The sequence below is a fragment of the Dasypus novemcinctus genome, chromosome 3 (genome assembly GCF_030445035.2).
Source record: "Dasypus novemcinctus isolate mDasNov1 chromosome 3, mDasNov1.1.hap2, whole genome shotgun sequence".
Taxonomy (NCBI): Eukaryota; Metazoa; Chordata; class Mammalia; order Cingulata; family Dasypodidae; genus Dasypus; species Dasypus novemcinctus.
In genome coordinates, this window is record NC_080675.1 from 153,168,663 (window position 1) to 153,174,825 (window position 6,163).

At 51.7% G+C, this 6,163-nt stretch overlaps 1 pseudogene; it reads left to right on the plus strand.

Annotated features, from left to right (window-relative positions):
• Positions 1-1,708: 1,708 nt before the first annotated feature.
• LOC101425391 (nuclear prelamin A recognition factor pseudogene) lies at positions 1,709-3,052 on the plus strand (annotated as a pseudogene).
• Positions 3,053-6,163: the final 3,111 nt, after the last annotated feature.

The following is a 6,163-nucleotide window of genomic DNA, read 5'->3' on the forward strand; positions in this document are numbered from 1 at the left end:
TCCAGAAGAATGAATTTGAATTTCCAGGAAAGGACCTGGAGAATCGTTGTTTGGGGATCACTGTTCTACAATGACTGAGAGTTGGTTCAGGTCAGGGCTCCAGGAGAATGGTTTTTTCTTTTGTCAGAGTCTTGTGGCTAACTATATGTGCTCTGAAGAGGACAGCAGAAGCTTCAACCAGTCTTGACTCATTCAGCCATCAACATCTGGCACACAGAGAACACTTCAGAACTATTGATTGGAAGGAAAATGAAATGAAATCTGCACTTGGTTGTCACAACTTTCTTGATACAGTAGAGGAACTACTGGTCTGGGAACAAGGATGACAGTTTGCATGCCAATTTTGCTGCTTCCTAGTTGGACAGTATCTGACCATTGGTTTCTCTATCAAAAAAAAGTAGTAATAGTACTTAGATCATGGAGTTGTTTCATTCATTCATTTAGTGTTTATTCATTCCTTCAAGCATTTATTGAGTATCTTCTGTATTTCAGGATTGAGCCAGGTGATTCGGAAGTGAACAAGAGGCAGTCATTGAGAGGAACAATGACATATTAATAATATATGTATCCTAAGGACCAGAAGTGCTCCATCTCCTTCCTGCTTGTAGCTGTAGTCTCAGTGAGGTCCCAGAGTAACACTAGATGATAAAAAGTACTTTGGCATGCAGAGCCCCATGAAACGTAATTTAAGTCTTGATGCCTCCAGCATTATGGAAACAGGCATAACACTTCCCAAGGCAGCTCAAAGGAGTTAACTTTCCTCAAAGCTTATATAGAGTAAGCCTGCTTTCCACAGTATAAATCTTCATTCACTGATATATCCAACATTTATTTCCTGGGTATTTACTACCCATATGCCAATGGTAAACCAGTACTACTGGGTTATTATGCAGCTGGTGGGGGGGAGATTGCCATTTGTAGTAAAATAAAATATTGGATAAAAGACAGGTTTGAAGAGAAGATTGTGCATTCAGTTCTGGAGATACTGAATGACGTTAGGGAGAGAGTGTAGATGAAGAGGGCCTAGGATCTCCAGCCTCCTCCCATGGCAAGATTTTCCCAACCCTCATCACCATAACAACTCATACCCCGCATAAAAGCCTAGCGGCATAATCAAGGGAAGCAGAAGGAGGGAGCTTTTCATGCTCTCTGGAGTCCCATCATTCATTCCACTCTTCTTACAGCTTTTTGGCAGCTTATGATCTATGGTACATGCCAATGAGCCCTGCAAGAATCCCTCTACCTGGGTGCTCCCAGCATCTCCTTGCCAAGCTTCTCACTTTAAAATGACGTGTGTCCTCCGCCACATCCACACAAGAAGAAACCAGTGCCTGAGTTACTGAACTGCTACCCTAGCAAATAGGGGGAAGGAAGATTCTCTCTGACTCTGTACTCATCACAAAGAAGACTTAACAAATCCTTGCACCCAAAGGGAATGCCAGCTGCCTTCTCCTTAGATAAGAAGAATGCAAATTGTAAAAGGAAGGGAAGGTTATCATAAGAAGCTTTTAGCAGCAAGCAACTTGAAAGTAAAAATTTTAAAATCCCATTTAAATTAGCACCAAAATTATAATTTACATGGGAAAAAAATCTATCCAAAGATGGCTAAAACCTCTACAGTGAAAATTATGTATCATTGCTGAAATTAAAGAACTAAATAAATGGAAAAGTATACCATGCTTTTGATTAAGAGACAATATTAGCGCTCCAGATGAAGTGCGAGCACTGCACACGCAAGGAATGTAGTAAAAAAACAAAAGCCGATGATGAAGAAAATACATCAGTGGATACCCCGAGCTCAGCCCATGAGAATGGAGAGAAAGGAGAATTCCATAAGTTGGCTGATGCCAACGTCTTCCTGAGTGACTGCCTGGCCTGCGAGAGCTGCCTGACGGCGGAGGAGGGCGCCCAGGTGGCCCGGCAGGGCGCGGGGGGCTTCTTCCACGTCCTGAACCTGAACAAGAGGCGCGACCCCTCGATGCGCAGCGTGCTGGCCGTGTCTGTGTGCCCTCAGTCTCTGCCGTACTTCGCTGCTAAGCTCGGCCTCGGAGTGACTGATGCACCCAGAAGACTCTGTGGCTTCCTCAAAGGTCTTGGGGTACACTACGTATTTGACATGACAATAGCTGCGGATTTCAGCATCCTGGAGAGCCAGCGAGGATTTGTGCGTCGCCAGCACCGTGAGGACGACCGGGTCTTACCCATGCCTGTCCTGGTTGGGTTCAGTACCGGAGCGGGTGCTGGGCGAGCCCGTCACCCCCCACCTCTGCACCACCAGGTCCCCCCAGCAGATCATGGGCTCGTTGGTGAAGGATTACTTTGCCAGGCGGCAGAACCTGCCTCCAGAGAAGGTGGTCCATGTCATCGTGGCGCCCTGCCACGACAGGAAGCTGGAGGCACTGCGAGAAGACCCTCGCGCGGCCCTGCACGGCTGCCGGGCGGTCGACTGCGTGTTGACGTCAGGGGAGGCTGCACAGATGATGGAGCAGAGTGACCTCCCGGTGACAGAAGCCGCCGTTGACACCCTATTTGGAGACTTGGAGGAAGAGGTCAGGCGCCACGAGGGAGCCAACTCGGCCGGGTACCTGGCGCACGTCTTCAGACACGCAGCCAAGGAGCTGTTCGGCGAGGACGTGGAGGGGGTCACCTGCCGGGCCCTGAGAAACGAGGACCTGCAGGAGGCCACCTGGAGAAGAACGGGGCGGCGCTGCTGCGCTCTGCAGCCGCCTGCGGCTTCCGGAACATCCGGAGCGTGGTCTCGAGGCTGCGGAGGGGCGGGTCCCCCTTCCACTTCGTGGAGGCTCTCGCGTGCCCGGGAGGTGCTTAAACGGCAGAGGCCAGGCCCAGGACAAGGACGGGCAGGCGGACAGAGCCCTGCTGCGGCAGATGGAAGGCATCTATGCGGCCCCCGGAGAGCAGCGAGCAGGTGCAGAGGCTGTACCGGGAGTGGCTGGACGGCGCCGGCTCGCCCAGAGCCCAGCAGGCCCTGCACACCGCGCACCCAGGCCCGGGCCCCAAGCTCCCTGCCAGTGGCCTGCGTATCACCTGGTAGCAGAAGGGGCAGGCGCCGTGGGTGGCGGGCACCGGGAGAAACCCGACAGGCTGCTGGGGCTCACCTCGCTGCCCGCCCGGCGCCCTCAGCTCCTGGTGCTCTCCTGTGGAGTGTGGAACGGTGTAACAGAGGAGCTCCCCAATTAAATACGCTTTATCCTAAGGCCGCGACAAAAGCCCGAAGAACACAAACGGAGACAAACTATTATCTTTTAGGTGTTTTAAAAAAAAAATGAAGGTGACCTGGGAAAAGCTAAGCCTCCAGAGGTCCCGTTTCAAGTTCTCAGAGACGATTGTCGCAGGCATGGTGGAGGCTTGGCCGTGGGCCGCGGACCCCTGACTAGCCGCCTTGCGACCTCCCGGCCTGCCCCTGCCCAGCGCGGCCCCTGAGTTTTACCCGTGGGCCCTGATAAATGGTTGTGCCTAGAAGTTGAATGGATTGCCAGCCTTGGGAATCAGGAGGCTTCCCAGATAAATCAGGATTTCCAGTTTTTCTTGAAAGATCTCGAGTTCAGGTGACAGGCAGTGTGCTGGGGTGGCACGGGGGCCGCCCTTCTGGGACCCAGCTCTAGCTGGACCCTGTAGGCACAGGACCTGTGCCCTCAACGCCCCTCTTGTATGTAGCTTCAAGGTGAACTTGCCGTGAGGCAAGGGGAAGGGCTGACAGAGTCTAAAACGGTCATTGCTGGGAGCGGAGGTGGCTCAAGCACTGGGTACCTGTCTAACCTGGCCCTGGTACTAAAAACTATCTAACTATTCAAAGGCAAAAAAATTTAAACCAGGATAGAGAACCAGAAGGCCACCCTGAGCCTTGGGGCCCCAACTGCCAGGCTGTGGGTCAAGCCCTGCGCTTCTGGGTGCCTGCTGCCTCCCACCAAGGGGGGAGGTACTGCCCGGTCCCGGGCTGGCTGGGACAGCTTCCCCTGTCCCCCCATCTGTGTCCCCATGTCCCCCATTGTCCTTTGCCTCAGGGGCCCCCGTTGCTCTGCGGGGGGCCCTCCCTCAAACCTCCCTGGGCTGGGCGTGGCACCCTCGCCTTGGGTGGTATCAGCCTTGAGGAATGGGGAGGAGCAGACAATTAGGAGGAGAGGGCCGCTGAACAACTGGCCATGGACAGCGTCCAGGAACTTTCCATCGGGGGTCACCCTGCAAAATTATTCATCTGCCAGTGGCCTGGGGGTGGTTTTATAAACAGGTGGGTTCCATAAGGCAGAAGACGTTCTTTAGTGCTCAGCGTGTCACGTGACCTTTACCTTCCCTGTCTGGATTGTCCCTGTGTAACTGTATATTGATAATAGCATACTTTGTGTTAAATTGTATATTTTTTGCTTTCAATCGAATTTCCATTCCTCAAAATAACTGATTATGGAATAAACAGCACAAAGTTGTGTGTGAATGTGAAAGGTTGAGCACACCATGCACTGCCCCGGCCGGGAGCGGCTCACGTGGTCTAAGACGCCAGCCCGCGGATGAGCTGCTGCCCTCCAAGCCCTGGTGGGGAGAGACAGGCCTGGATTTGCAAGCCCAGGAGCAGAGCTGCCGTCGCCAGCTGCGGTGACCTCGGCTTGGTGGCACAGCTGCCCTGCCTGGAGCCCAGGGGTCGGGGCGCGCTGTGGCTGAGCTGGGCTACGGCCTTGTACGCTTTTTCCTCCTGCCTGTCGGGACGTCATGCACCTCCAGGAGGTCGTGCCGTTCCAGCAGGTGTGGAGCCATCCCTGGACCCGCCTCCCCGCAGTGAGGCCTGGCACGGCCCACGGCGTCGCCAGTTCGACGGGCCTGGGTTGCCCGCAGGGCCGCCGCCTCCTACCCGCTCCAGGCAAAGCGCGAATATCGGGGTCCCCAGCCCCACCTGCTGGGAGGCAGCAGAGCAGCCGCAGGCCCCGGGCCCCCGCCTTGGGGTGCACCAAGGCCCTGCAGGCGCCCGCAGGACAGGCCCCGCACTGGGTGCCACCAAGTCTTTTCTGCACATGCTTTTGCCCTTTTCTGGATCTGTCACACCAGGCACCGAGTAGGTCTACAGCAAAGGAGGGAAGCGGACTTGGCCCAAGTGATAAAGAGTGTCCACTTGCCACATGGGAGGTCCAGGGTTCAAGCCCAGGGCCTCCTGACCCACGTGGTGAGCTGGCCCACACGCAGTGCTGATGCACGCAAGGGGTGCCGTGCCACGCAGGGGTGTCCCCCGCGTAGGGGAGCCCCACACACAAGGAGTGTGCCCCTAAGGAGAACTGCCCAGCATGAAAAAAGCACAGCCTACCCAGGAATGGCGCAGTACACGTGGAGAGCTGACACAGCAAGATGATGCAACAAAACACGACACAGATTCCAGGTGCTGCTGACAAGAATACAAGCGGACACAGAAGAACACACAGCGAATGGACACAGAGCAGACAATGATGGGGGGGGAGGGGAGAGAAATTTTAAAAATAAAATCTTTAAATAAAAAAAAAAAAAGAGACAATATTGATAATATGGCATTTCTCCCCCAATTGATCTATGGATTCTACACAATCCCAATAAAAATTCCAGTAGGTGGTTTTCTATTAATATTTGGAAATGAGGAAGACCTAGAATAATTGAAGCAATTTTTGAAAAGAAGAACAAAGTCGGAGGAGTTACCTTACCAGATTTCAAGACTTACGTAAAACTATGGTATTTAAGATGGGTTGGTACTGGCAAAAAATAGATGTATAGAACAATGAAACAGAATAAAGTACAGAAAAAGACCCATACATATATGGATAAATGATTTTTTACAAAAGAGCTAAGGCAATTCAATGAGGAAAAAACAGTCATTTCAACAAATTGTCCTAGATAACTGGATAGCCTCATGGAGAAGAGTGAACACCTACTCCAACATTTACTGAAAATGCATCAGGAACATAAATGTAAAACTTGAAACTATAAACTTCCATAAGAACACAGAGGAGAATGTTTTTATGACCTTGGAATATACAAAGATTTCTTAGAATAGAAAAATCATGAAATACAAAAAGAAAAACTTGATAAAGTGTACTTCATCAAAAATTTTTAAAACTGTTGCTCTTTGAAAGATGCCATGAATAAAATGAAAAGGCAAGCCACATTCTGGGAGAAAATATTCACAGACATACAT